This window comes from Falco rusticolus, chromosome 7, assembly GCF_015220075.1.
Source record: "Falco rusticolus isolate bFalRus1 chromosome 7, bFalRus1.pri, whole genome shotgun sequence".
Classification (NCBI taxonomy): domain Eukaryota; kingdom Metazoa; phylum Chordata; class Aves; order Falconiformes; family Falconidae; genus Falco; species Falco rusticolus.
The window spans coordinates 39,066,587-39,082,016 of NC_051193.1; positions in this window are offsets into that span (position 1 = coordinate 39,066,587).

Consider the following 15,430-nt stretch of genomic DNA (forward strand, 5'->3'; position numbering starts at 1 on the left):
GTGATGCAGTCCCAGGTGGGAACATCTTACAAAGGCTATGTCATGGGACAGGCACCAAGAAGTTCACCCTTGTGCCACCAGATGCTGCAGAAATTATTTTTTCCTTGCACAGGCACCCCTTCATCGCCTTGTGCCTCAGTTTCTCTCAAATATATTTCTTGTGCTGGCCATACAGCCTGTTTATTTTGGTGACTACCTGTCTTATGGTGAAGATATACAGCTCCTGCCGGTGCAAAGTGTTCATTTCAGTCAAAGCTTTCTAGGTATTTTCAGACTTGGTAATAATAATCAGTAGAATAACAATAATAATAAAAAATCCTCTCTTCAAAGCCAGATTCTTAGAAATTTAGAAATAGGGTACAGAGGCCATGTTTGGGAATTTTGTTTCAATACAGGGTTGTACTCAGGCTTGAGCTAGATTTAGCAAAAGAAGATCTGACCCTGAAGATTTGTTCACTGAGCTGTAATCACCAGCCTGAGACTGCTAGCCTAAATTATCTTCTTACAGCACTTATTTTGATTTGGCCTAAATGAATTGACTCTATGGTAAATAGATGCATATGGAGACATAGGTTTCTCTTAATAAAATAGGGTACTGAAATATTATGGCAAAATGTTTATCTGGGTAGTGAGATCATAGACTTGCCTAGATTCATTCACTTGAGTACTGGATGTTTTCTCAAATATCCCCTAGTGCATATCTGGCAAGATCTCAAAACATTCTTAACGCAAATTGTCTTTGGACAATAAATACCAGAACAGAAGTGTCCTATAGGAGATTTATGATATGAGCAATGCAAACACACCTATAAATCAGGACAGAAACACTTTCAGGTAGCACAGTCGGCATTTATGCAAATCACAGTAAAGGCAAAAATACACGTATAGGACTTTTAACCAATGACTTACCTTTCAACAGCCCACATTAACTAAATAGAATCCCAGAATTTGCTCTAGGAAACGTGATCTAGGTGAACATGATCCCAGCTACCTAAACCGTATTCTTTTATCTGTAGCTAATACATTTTTCTTCTTCTTTAATTTCACTGAGTTGGTGAATTGGATGCTTCAGATTTGTAATTAAAATACTAACAAGTTGCAAGGAATTGTAGTCTTAATTCATCGCAAGCCTGCATTTTACTCAGAGGACACTAAACTATTAATATTGACAATAAGTTGCCTGTTGCTCCTTTTTTTTTTTCCCTTGGACTGCCTAGCTGTCCCAGTCTGACATATATATTTAGGGCAGCGCAGGCAGTGTGACTAGAAGATGTGTGTGGCGGTAGGTGAACAGCAAAGTCATTAAAATCAGAAGGAATTGTTTCTAAGGTGCCATCACTTAGTGCTGCAAGGGAAACAAGGCAGTGCACAAGGTGTGTAGCATCTGGGCTGACTGTGGTGGAAAACAACTCACCATAACACCAAGCAAAGCTCAGCAGCCCCCATCAGGACATAAGGGAGATTAAAGCAGGTGTGTTTATTAATGCAGGGCACACGCAGGCAAAGAGGCCGGATAACCGACCTCGTGGTTCCAGCATCTCTCACACTCCCTTAATTCTTACGTTATCATCATGTGATACGTGGTTTTGAAGCAGGACATGATCACGTGGCAACCCCATATTTTACTGCTTGTGAGTAATTTTCTTGTCCTGTCAGAACTGAGTAACTCTCTCTTTGCTATCAATGTGTGGTCTAATGCATATATCATGAAAGTGCTGCACCAGGCTGACATACGCATTAGATGCCCTGACAGTAAACAGGAAGTTATCTAAAGTTATTAGGCAGGAAAAATATAAAGAAGCCTGTAAGCTTTTACACCGCAAAGCTATCAGTGTCTCAAAGATTTTTTTTTCTTGCTGCTTCTTGATGTTGAGGACTATAAATATACCTATTAAAAAGCTTTGTTTTCATAATCTGTAAAAGCAGGGATAGCTACAGATCTCCCTGCTGAAAAAAGTAAGGGTCTAGGTGAATTCTCATTTCACTGAATCTGGTGTCAAAACACCCGTTGGCTACCCTAAATCCATCCCTAATTAATAACTTTACCAGCTTTGGAAAAGGAATCTCTTTTACTGTCTCCCTACAAATCCATATTTCTCCTCTCTTGTAGGTCTCCATATTCTCCCTGCCTGCTAACGTTTCACAGTTGGAAACTGCGCTGTAACACTAAAACCGGTTATAAAGTTGTAACTGTATAATTTATGCTGGTTTGTGTATAATCAACAATTTTTCTCCTCTTCCAGGCCACTGTATAACTGTACAATTTTAAACAATTGTCGCTTGAAGGTGCTCCAGCCCTGCAAGTATCAAGTTACCTGAAAACTTCTCTCTGTACCTCCTCCAGATTTAAGTAAATAGTCTTAAACTTGGCAAGAGCTGGTCTTGAGAAGCATTTGTGAGAGCCATTGTGACAAGGTAAGGGTGGATAAGTCCTATAGCATTTGAGGGAAGAAAGATGAGATGAGGAAAAGCAGTAAACTTCAGGCAAAGAAAAGGCAGAAGATTTGGCTGTCCCTGTAGGCACTTTGGTGTGGCCTGTCACCACAAGATCTTTCAAAAGGTAGTTTTAAGAAAATAAAAACAAGGGGAAATCTTTAGACTCATTCAGGAACACTAGAATTAAGAGAGATTATTACCCTATACCTTGTTGAGGGCAGAAAAATATTTTTATGAGGAAGGACGGCTTTTAACTTTGACCATTATTCAATGGTGCCAAATCCTGTATGACATTTTTGACAGGCTAAGAGGTTTTTGTAAAATAAATTCACTTTCTTGGGGTCTTGGCACCTTGGAAATCTTAAGTCAGTACAACAGTAAGGCAAGACAACATAAGGCAAAGTAGACAGCTTAGAAATGAGGAAACATAGCTGATTTTTTACAAAGTCCTAAATATCCATATTCCCTTATATTACCCAAAATTCCTTTTGAAATTGTTATTATTGAAGCCAGACTTCCCTGGTATGATGTCCTGAGTTTTGGAAGTCCACTGGATGCTTATTAAAGGCATTTTTTTTTTACATTGAAAACTCTCCTTTTTATGTGTCAGACGGTGTGGGAGGACATTTCATGCTCGTATAGTTGAGACCTGGACTGATAGACACGTGCTGTCAGCACTCCACGTGAGTTAGGTCAAGTTTTAGCTCTGTACAGGGACCATGTTTTTCATCTGATAGTGCCTACTTCAGTTTTCATGCTGTGGTAAGTAATCATATAGGGCATGTTTGATCTGATCTGGTGCATCAGCATGTACGATATTTTCCATATTAGCAGGGTTAGGAAAGACTCTTTTCCTCTTTGGAACCACTGAAGCCTGTCTCTTATCACCGTCACCGTGTCTGCAAGAGGTGCAGTATAGGGCATGGAAAGACCATCTGAAGTCTGTAATGATGGTGCTGAGTGTAAGGCAGACTGGGCAGCAGCCCAGTCAAAAACACAAGAAAATTAAATCAGAGTAAAACTTATTTCCTTCTCAACCTTGGGCAAATCACATTGCCCACGGCTGTGCTGAGCAGCTTTCCCAGAAGTATAGCTTGCATTCACAAGGATGCCTGGAGCGGTTGTGGAACCACATAGAGAAAGGGCAAAGTCTGGTACAATCCCTAACGCTATGGTAGAGCCCAGCACTTACAGGTGAACCTGAGTGTTAATTTGAGAGATGTGAAATGCGTGTCCCCTTATGTGAAGTCCAGCCAAATCATCGTGAGCTGGAAATTCCAGCAACTTTAAGCCCTCACAACATTCCTGCTATTAGTGTTTTACCACAGCACACTAATTTAAAGAAATAAAAAATACCCCAAACCCTAATCAAATCCCACTGAACTCTGGTGGAGCAGGGGGCTGAGAGGGGAACTTTGGGTTACTTCTGAGCGAAGGCATGGTATGACTCTTATTATAGTTAGGTCTGGGTTCAAGTAAATGATCTTGTTGCTGTTTGCAGCTTTGCAACCTCTTGGAAATAGTTTATCCCTTTCTCCTCCACACCCCCCTTCCCCTAAAGTTAGGGTTGTTTTTAAATAAAAAAAAAAGCAAAATAAAAGCTGTGCTCCTGGCTGGAGACACTTTCATGCCAACTTTCACCCTGGAGCAAATTTTTCATGCCTGAGTTATAAAAACCTCAGAAAAATAGGTGGAGATATGTAAGGTAAACATCAGAGGACCTTGAATTACAATTTTGCAAAGGGTGTTGTGAACCTGACAGGACAAAAGATTAATCAGACAAAAGCCTCTCTTCATAGCTGTTCATCTTAACAGGGCCGTGGTGTCTTGTGGTGGATAGGATACAGACACAGGAGACAGAACACCTTGCTTCTGCTCATGTTTCGGCTTGCTGAGTGACCTTTAGCAAAACACAGTATCTGTAAAGGATAATAAAAAAATACCCATTTTTGTAAAGTTCCTCAGATAAAAAATGCTGTGTAGTTTTTAAATATTGGCATGCATTAGCATGCAGGTTTGCTCTCTAGACCCATTCCCTTTTCAGAATTTTATACTGAGGAATTAATTGCTTGCAAAAGCATAAAATATTTTTGGTTTTCCTCTGTACTCCTCCTCCTCTCTGCCTTTCTTAGCTCTCATAAACTTTCTAAAAATATGGTGAGAGTGTAACTCATCCTGGGTTAATTCCAGAGATGAAGCTACTTAGGAAGCAATTTTGTAGAAACATAAGGTGAGTTTTGGATATTCTGAGTCTGGTGATAGTAAGGAATTTTGGAAAAGACTCTTCTCTCTTTCAGTTCCTTTATTTTTGATGACTGACACCTGAAGCAGAGACACAATGGCTAGTGCAGTCTAGCTTGGAAAAAATGTTCAGGAAAAGCTATGTTTTAATCTCTAATAATGTCTGTGGAAAAATCAAGAACACAAAGAGAAGTTGAATGAAAACGCTTAACTTGTAACGATTTTTTCTTCACTTTTCCTTCTGTTCATAGACTGTCACTTGTGTTTAAAAGTTGCAGGAAAACTGAAGACCCATCTTGTAGGGTGGGGGTTTTTTGTTTGTTTGTTTGTTTTTGTTTTGTTTTGTTTTGTTTTGTTTTGTTTTTTTTTTTAAGAAAGCAGACCTGAGGAATTAGAAGACTCTTGGTCTTCATTCTTATCTTGTAAAATGGTTCTGTTATAAACCCACTTGAACAATCAATGTGCTCATTTTAGAAGAGTGTAAGGGAGATTCAGCCCCTAAGAGTAAAGAGAAGGAGAGATGTATCCACATCTGCTCTGTCTCATTCACAACTATTAAGGATGGTAATAGTGGCTGATTTATGGTAAACATCAGTCTGCAGCTTATTAACATTAAATTAAATTACTTCTCTTTCCTTTGCTTATTTTTCACCCCAAAGAGAGAAATGTAGTTAGATGATTCAATGATTCACATTGATACTTTGTAACAAAATTAAAGGAAAATGAATCAAATTGCATGGATTAAGTAAAATACATTTAACATCATTCAGAGCACAAAGAATAAGACGAAGTAAAAGTACAGTTGGTTAAGTAAACTAATTAACCATTTTTTGAGTATACTTAAATAATGAGCCATCTTTCACATGAAACAATTGGCTTCTCTGTAATTAACCAGAACACTCAGAGTGTTCTTAGTCTGTGGGTTAACCACCATGATTGTTACTTCCTCTTCCCCTGCACACCATGTTATTCTTTCTCACTGAGGTAATTCAGACAGATATATGTATGTATTTTATGACTCTCTTACTGTTTCTTTTGCTAAAACACAACTTTGCAGTGCTGAAAATATTTTTTTTTCAGCAACCAATGCAGAGATAACAAGGCACTGGAATATTACTACTCTTTCCAACCAAGCTCATCATGTTTTAGCAGCATGATGAAATGCAGTAAGGTGCAATCATTTACGGCAAAATGAAGTGGTATTTGGAGATCGATGCATCTTTGGTAACATTTATAATTTGGTGTTTTTTGAGATAATGACTTCCTAACTTTAGACCACTGTTTTTCAAAGTATTTTCCAATACACATTTGCTTTCTAGCATGTTGATGTCTGGTAATATAAACTTTCCCACTGTCTAGATCAGTGTGGGATGATGAGGGCAAGGGAGTAGTGCCAGCATTTTAGAAGTTGAACAGCATCAGAACCACTTGAAATCCTAACTTTCAGACTTTGCAAGTTCCTTTGTAAAACTGGAACCTCATGTTTGTGAGATGGCAAGGGGATAGACAGAAGACATTCCCGTACTTTTCTGAGGTGTCTTAGCTCAGACAATTATTTCTTTACATTTCCAAGCTTAAGCTTATTTAAAGTTGACTCTTTCTCTGTCATTTTTGCCCCAGTCTACTTGCAATTTAGAATTGTTTAAGTCACAGTCTGAATGAAATCAAATAATTTTTAAACTTATTTTCAGTTAAAGACCTATGTAGCATTTTTGAGCGCATGAAAGAGAATGCCTGTCATTGGTCACACAGGATTTTAGCTGATGAAGCCAGGACATTTCTTCTAATCACAGATTTCTTTCATATTGCCTCTTGTTGGCTGGATTGTGGCTTGCAAATGTTGTTAATCCAATGAACACTGGCAGTTCTCCATTTTTGACATTTTCAGAGCTCTTCCTCCAACTTCTGTGACATTTTGATGTCTGAAATGCTATCCTGTCACCATTTTTAAATCAACACATGATGTTAACGTTATTCAAATTCACTGCCTTCATGGGGCTTCCATCAGGGGTGAAGTTGGCCCATGAACTTAAACAAAGCTTGTATTAGTAAATTCTCAAGAACTAATTTCAATTACATGTTGCAGTACCAGGCAGCATTATGCAGCTGCCATTGCATGAATACAAGGATGACATGAAACCCATAGCTATTCAACTTTGGTAGTTTTTCTGAAATTCATGAAAAGTGGGTAAACTGGAGAAACTTCTGAAACAAATATATTATTTAGAAATATTTCTGTTGTATTCCATCTGATTCCAGATTCCATCTGGTGACACAAAAACTTCAGTGTTTTGATTTTAATTTTGTTATTATTTTAATGCACCCAACAAATACAAAGGCAAGTTCTTTACCTCCCTGTGAAGTGCCAAGTTCCAAGTTTTGCACAAAAACATTGTTAAATACAACACCTTATGATTAGTTCACTAATTGTAAACACATTAGCTCCTTCCGTCACAGTCTGTGAGATGAAAAGTACTGCTATGATATCTAACCACAAGGGTCCGAATAAAGCACACTTTATATTAACAATCATCACCGCTCACTTTTCTGTATTAATTTTATTTTATTATTAAAAGAAATTATACTTGGACAAAAGCTTGATATCATAATGCTTTCCTTCTGGGTATCTACCACAAGTCATGTGACAATACTCTCAATAAATGGAGATTTGCAACATTCTTCTGCATATCATGTTTTATACACCAAATGAGCAACCAGGTCATTTGTCACCAAAAGTGTCTTAAATGCAGATTTGCTAGATTAATGAACTATGTTGATAATACATGCTATTTCTGTTCATGAAGTGCAATGATTCTGAAAAAATCATTCATACTGAGTCAGTCTAGGGTTCATCTAACACATCTTTCCTCAAACCGTAGCTGTAAGTGCAAATGCAAGAACATACCAGGAGAAGACATAGTGAATGTATATGATCTTCCCCTGTCATCCTCAAGCATCCTCTTATGTTCAACTTAAAGGACTTCCTGATCCTGATGTTGTTTGTCCGTTTAGCAGCCTGCAGATCTTTCTTCCATCTCTGGAACTCATGTAAATGCTCCTCATTCTTCTCCTTGAGCAAGGAGCTCCACTGGGCTGCTATCTGCTGCATAAAGACACACCTCCTTTTGTGTGTTTGGAGTCTGTTTTCCTTAAAGACCTTTAGTACTTGAACTGGAAGATAACAAGGAACAGCTGGACTTTACCCAACCTCTTCAGGCAACTTGGGATTTTGTAGACCTCCACCACATCCTCCCTACATTGTCTTTTCCAGGCAGAATAGTCCATATGTCCTTAGTCATTCCTGTAGAGACACTGTTCCATGCCAAGATCATTCTGACCTGTGTATGACACTTTTCCCATTCTAAATTATTTTTAGGAGATGGGATCTGAATCCTGTATAGTCATGGAATGGGCTAATCATGGATTTCTGCCATGGTATGATGAGGTTTTCTCTTTTGTTCTCCACTTTTTTTTTTCTTAAGGTTTCTTCATTGGCTTTTGTGATGATTACTGAGCTAATATTTTTCATGGAACTTCCATTAATATTTTAAAGAAAAACTTTCTCTACTAAGTAGTAAGGTATGAATGTAAGACAGTTTTTCCCAATGTGCTTCCCTTTATATGTATCTACATATATCACATTTTATCACCCCAATATTTACTCCATGTCATTTATGAATGTGTTGAGCAGTGCTGTTTTCTGCAGAATTTTGCAGGTGATCTTCATCCATTGCAAGAACAGACCATTTACTCTTAACTTCTGCTTCATACCTGTTTTAGTAAGTAATCCAAACAGTTTTGATGGTTTTTGGACTACTGAGGAATTTAAGGAAAAGCAGCTTATTGTGCATAAAATTAAATTCCCAGTGGAAGTTTCATTTCTTTTGGAAGATTTTTAGGGGGTTTGTAAACCAAATAAGCCACTGATTCAGACCATTTTGATAGGGAGTGTCTTGTAAAATCTCAGTAAAGTTTTTGGCTTTTGCATCTGCTAAGCAACCAAAATGTTTTTTAACAGGCTCAACTCCCACGTAGGCAATTAAATAAAGAGCAGATTTTCAAAGGTACTTAGCTCTCTGTAATTTCTGATGATAGGGTTCTGGGCCAGGTTTTCAAATAAGTGTAAAATCTTTTAACAATACTCCATCTATTTACCAATAAAATAAAAATGGAATGATGTTTAAAGTCTGTCATGCTTTGTGGATGTTACATCCTTGGGATTTTGCCCTTGTATGTGTTTGAGATATTCAGACTTTAGTGTTTTAATTGATCTCAAAAGGGGAAAAAAGTCACTCTGAAAATTATGTTTGAAAGGTCCTTATTCCTTTCAATAATTTTCAGATTAAAGTGCCTCATTTCACAGACATAGTGGTCTTTGAGTCAGGGTTGTGGCTCTTTATCTTTTAGTAAAATACTTAACAGTTTCCTGAGTGCTAAGATGATTGGATCTTATGAAGTGTAAGCAGACTGATACATTCTCAAACTGTCCATTCTGCAAACTCAAACAGGTATCTGAAAAATAAAACTGTTCTTTCTGTCTTCTCCCTCTTCTTCTTCCCTTAAGGGTAATAAGGAGTTTTGATAGTATGGGTTATTAAAGTAATTATTTGGAAAGAAAAGCATTACTTTGGGCTGTAGAGGCCACAGCTTTAGTAAATTTTGTGAATTTTTTATCATCAGTTTTGTGAGCTTTGCTGGGTCTTTTAGAGCCCATCTGAACTTAGATGTCCTAGACTATTTTAATAAATAAATATGAAAGCATTTCCCATTAAAAAATTTCGCAATCAGAATTTGTTTGACATTTTTGCTGAGGAGTCAGAGCAAGATCTGGCTTGATCTTACTGGTTCTTGGCTCCTTTTGCTGAGTGACATTTCCATCCATACTCACACAAACCTTACAAGTTTCCTCCCCAAAATGGTAAATTTAATTTTATGATGAAAAAACTCAACAAGACTCTGAAGTAATGATTGCACAATCACCCACTTGGATTGCAGGACATTTTGTTTAAATTTCTGGTCTTTTTGAGTCCTAAAAGCCTGGGCATAAATCCATACAGGCCAGTTACTTGCATACATTTAGTATATAATTCAGCAATTTTAACTTGTTTATGGTGTGATGCTCTGCTGCTGGCAGAAGTGGAAGAGAAATTCACTATTACAAAAATAAGAGTGTTCATCTACCTATTGCCTTTTCTGTGCTGGATAAAACCATTTTTAGCTCAACACCTGTATCCTGACTGCCAGCTATTTTCATCTCTAGAAAGCCACAAAGAAAATAAGATTTTCCCTGTTATTGTCCTTCTCTTTCCTATAGCTCTGTAGGTATCTTCCTAGGCACAGCATCACATTCACAGCTGGAGTAATAGAACTTACCATTCCAGTGAACAGCGGGTTTGTGTCCACCTAGGCCAAGGCCCTCAGTTTGGCCAGAAGAAAGCATTAGGCTCAAAAATGCATGGCTCACTTCCTAGTTATGCAAAGGAAATCGATCCTGCAAGGCTGTAGGAAAAGTGGGAATTACATGCGTATGATACTAACATGACTGGCATCAAGCAAAAGAACAACCATTCTTTATAATCTAAATTTTGCCAGCACTATTTTAAAGGTAAATGTGCATAAAGAAAAGGGTGCATTCTCAGAAAGTCGAGGAATTCAACATTCTTCATTCAAGGTACATGAGATTGGCTTTGTCATATACTTTAGAGAATTGCTCAAGTTAGTATCAACAGCAACCAGCTGCTGTGAGCAGTAAAACCTTGCATACAAAAGTAGAGCTGGGGATGGGGGAGCAAGGGAGGAGCACGCTGAGACCTTATAGCTGGTGTCTGTGCTAGCCACTTTAGAGATCCGGTCTAAATCCATAGCATCATTGTTACTCCAGCACTCATTCTTCATCTGCTTTGAATCCACAGTTGTCAGTGCAGCCTTCAATATGTTCTGTTTAAATTCTCACCGAATCTCCATGGGTTCCTCTGTCTCTTCACACTAAGAGAGACGAGAGAGAGAAAGCAGCAAAGTGGTTAGAAATCTTCTGCCAAACACAGATGGTATCCTGATTGCTCTTTCAGCCTACCTGTGTCTGTCTGTGGAGCTGTGGATGCTGTGGACATGTGTGCGAAGAATTGCCAATGCTCTCAATGTTCACCCAAAAGAGAATTTCCATCTCAGTTTTAAAATTCACCACATTAGACAGCTTTGAGAAACAAATACGACTTTTTAGGATTTATCTCCTTAAGTGTGTTTGTGTGTGAATGGGTTTATAAGAAGTAAAGAGGAAGAATAGGAAGGCTCCAAAATTACACAGAAGCCTGCTTTTGAGAAGTACTGACAAAAGCGCTTGCTTGCACGGTGTAGGCAGTCTGTGAAAATCCAAAAAGCTGTGGAAAAAACCCCCACGCTGCCTTTACCTCATGGCTTCTTAGCAGGCTCAGCTATTTGTCCCTCTTTTCCTCAGGATACAGACACAGTATGGGATACGATTGCATTACAGCAGTTTAACAAGTTAGTGCCTGTCAGCTGACTTGCTGTAACCAACTGCGTATGCTTGCTTCCTCTGCCCCATTTGCGAGATAAAATGCATTAGCTTAAATTCACACACAGTGGATTTCCCTTCCGAGCCAGATCTCTAAATAGTTTTTGGCATACCTGACACAGTGAACCGGTATCCTCTTCCCAGCACAGGAAATATCCACTGCAGCAGAGGGAAGGGAAACCTTCCTCCTTGCAAGGAAATAAATCTAGCTACCAACAGTGCACTTAGCACAGGGAAGAATCCTTACACAACTTCTATAGGTAATCATTTTGTAGAGCGAAGCATGAGATTTGATTATCCTCATTATCTTAGTTCAGATAGCTACAAATGTTGCTAGTTGTCATGAAACATACAGCTCTTTAAAAAATCCAGTTATGGTATTTGACTTACTGACCTATTCTGGCATTAAATTGCACAGTATGCCAATATACTGTGAAAATTCAAGTCCTTTTTTTAGTTCTATGCATATTACCTTTAGTTCAAAGGAAGGAGCTTTGCATCTCTTACCTTTTCCTTCTCTTTTTTTGGTGAGGCAAAAAAAAGAGAAGGGCTAGTTTTCACTAATACCCTTCACACATCTTAGTTTTTCAGCCTTGCTTATTCTAATTATTCTTTTTTTCAGGCAAAATACGGAAGGGGTAGTTGAGGGGTTTAGGGCCTTGCTAACCATTTCTTAATCCACATCCTTAATAGGGATGTTCAGAGAGCTCTGTGCTGGATCCGACTGTAAAGTCAGTACCAGTGGCAGCAAGAAGCTCATCTCATGGTAGCATGTAAAGGCATAGGAGTTCTTACAGTTTCCTTTCCTTTTTATCACTGCAGATAATGCCAGAATAAAAGGACAATAAACTATGTTCTTTTCTGTACCTTGGTCATGGCTTGCATTTTTCTGAATCACTAACAAGCAGGCCAATTAGTTCAGGTGGTCTTTAGACTTCTGCTGGAGAAATAACACAGATGTAAAAAAGTGAGTAGAAGTTTTAGATTGCTGAATCCTGCAACACTTCTTATTCCTTCTCTCCTCTGCTCCTACCTTTCTTCATTGTCATGTTTCTTTATGATAGGGGGTGTCTATGACCCCATGTCTCTATGTTTTCACACACCTTTTGTTCATTGATTCATTCCTTTCTTTTTTTTCCCCAGTTGAGAGCTTTACAGGATGGTTGTGAGGCCAGAGTTCTTGCTTGGCAGCATTTAAATGCATGCTAAACGAAAGTCTCTGTCTTGCCCATCTCAAATATAGGCAAGTTAGTTGATAAACAGCATTATGCCACCCCAGGGTGTGATTATACTTTGAGATAGCACCACCCGTAGGATGGGCGAAGGCCCTTTGATTTTGGCCCTGTGTCTAATCATGCGTTTTAACTCTTTCCAAGCTCTGGGTTTTTGATGATCTCAGCAATTCTGTACATGTTACAACTGATATGGTTACTGATATACCTGATAATATAGTTGGCATCGATGAAGGAAACCATTTGGTTGGGCTAGACAGAGCTGCACCAAGACTGCAGTCATCATTCAGTTAATGTGCCAGGTTATTGGCAAACTTTTCCACTGCCTCCTTCTGTTGTTTTCTGCAGAGCATTAATGTGGTTGAGAGCCACAATGATCCAGTATACTGGTTTTGGTTCTTGTTAGCCTTCACAGTCTTGGTTCCACCTGGGCACGTTCTCATCAGTTTTCCTGTCCCCTTTGTGCCTCACAGCAGGAGACCTGTAATGTCCCCTGTACTCAGGCTTTCTTCCCATTTTTCTGGAGGAATTTTCATGGATCCCTAGCATTGTTCTTCAGCACTTCCTGGAGAGCTGCAGGCACTTTGGGAAGTGGGCAAGTCTCTGTTCTACCCACTGCTTTTACTTGTTTCACTTTAGGTACAGAAAAGATACTTTAATATAAGAATGAAAGAACTTAACAAAATTATACCATTGATTCATGACATAGTATGGTAAAGCTTGCACTTGCAGGTTTTGTGCTTTCCATCTATGCTAATATACACTTACACAAGACTGACAGAAGAAAATTTCTTAATGTACATTACATTTACATTGGCTTTAAGTCAGCTTTATATCAGAAAAAAGAATAATAAATTCCAAAGTTTTATAGCCACAAATACTCCCAGAAAGTAACTAGTCCTGATTTCCTTATATTTACAATAGTATGAGGAATAAGTTCATTAAAGTGGTTAGGATTATTTTCATTTCTACTGTAGCTTTATTATACTGCTCTGAAGCACTGTATATTTATGCTATCAGTGTGAAGGGGACCATACTTTGAGGTCCAATGGCCCTACACAGGTGCAAGAGAGGAGATTGAAGCATGTTGGGACTATAACCAGCAGTTATTGTCTGCAGGACTGGGCTCTTTGATCATAAAACAAGGGAACATGCTTTCCTGGAATTTCGCCTAGCTGCGTCTTTATATAATATCCAAACAAGCTACAAAATCTTTAACTGAAACACAGACCTGTCACTTTCGGTAGTCACCCATTTCCTTAGCCTGTAAAATTTGGGCTCCCAAAATTATAGGTTTTTGATGCTTACATGCTTTTAGATGTACACCCCCCCCACCAAAACACACAAAAAAACCCTAACCAAAAAACCCTCCAAAAAAACAACACACAAAACATTTTCAGATGCATTCTGGTTGCAACTCATTCTGGTTGCATAATATGAATGCCTAAGAGTCTGGCTGCCTAAAAAGGACTAATTTTCTAGGTGGGGGGGAGTGAAGGGGGAAAGCTTTTACAGATGTTCCCACAGATATCTAAATGGGAAGGAAGTTGAGATCCCTTTACTCCATTTGCTTTCAGTGAATGCTGCAAAAAAGACATTTACTAGCTGGGAGCAAGGTGTAGGTTTAGGATGTAAGGAAATCCTGGACAGTATTCACAGAGAATGAAATACTATTTATAAAAGTGTCATTATTAAATCTTAATTATTTATGTTTAAAAAACGAATAATATATTTTCTGAGTGCTTGCTAATTATTAAATGACAGAAGCAACTCCACATTTCAATTAGCTTGCCTTTCCTGGCAACAACTTCAAACAAAAAAACAAACAAAACTCCAGCACATTGCCCTAGACTTCTGAGAGCTCTAGTTTTTCATAATGACCTGGTGAGGAAAATTACTCTTAAACAGGAAAATGAAAATTCTGCGTTATTTTGGAACACAAAAGCAGCCCTGGGTGCTGGGTCATTTAGGGTGAACACCCTGCTAACTGCCCCTTTTATTTTCTTTAAGTGCAATTATCATAAGTGAAATTGATGGCAGCCATGTTACTTGTATAGGTGACGGTAATGTTCTTCTCTACACCAGCACTGTTTCTGACACACAGAAAAACGTATGTCCTGTCCTAAAGATATTGTACTCAGAAACAATGTTTCCACTATAACACTGGTTTTACGAGTTTTTGCCGGCCAAGGCTTGCTGCTGACATCTTCAGTGTTATGGGAAATACCAATAGTGCACCTAGGAGAGAATGAAAAAAGTCAGAACTAAACTTTGCAGTAAATCTACATTTTCAGCATTTGAACAGGGGAAAAGCAAAGCCTGCCAGCTAAGTTTCATGCTATGATTTCTTACTCAGCTCCAGTTCTCTGAGAAAGGAGGTTTATTGTACTGTGGACTATATCCTCCAGTATCCCCTGACTTAAAAGAATCCTTCTCCAAGAATATATTTCCATGATTGGCATAGCTCTGGGCATGATTCTTTATGAAAATGATGTCACAAATGTTGGCAGCTTTCTTTGTGAAAAATTTGACAAACTTTGCAAAAAATTAATTGGTTTTACCAATGGGAGAAGTGTGTTCCTCTTCTACCTAGACAGAAAAGTGAGGCTTACTGTCCAGAGAGGGTAGCCCCCAAAACCTTACCAAAGCTGCTCTTTATCAGGCTCTGTAGACAGCCAGGAAAGGTGCAGAGCTCAGGGAGACCTCCTGGTTCTACTGCCAACTACATGCATGATTAAAGTCGAGCGGAATTTGGGACTGCTGTAGACTGAGAGAACAGCCAAGCCAAGCCTAGAGGCTTCTTGCTATGCCTGGAGTTTATCAATTAACTTGGAGCTTTTTATGTTGCAGTTCTAGCTGGAAGCTTCATTTGAACTTCCTCCGCAGACTTTAATTTCCATTTGATCTTAGAGAGACACCATCAAATAGTTTGGGTTCTATAAAGCTGAGAGATAACTTTATTGCTGTGTTTCATACCAAACCTGAAGAA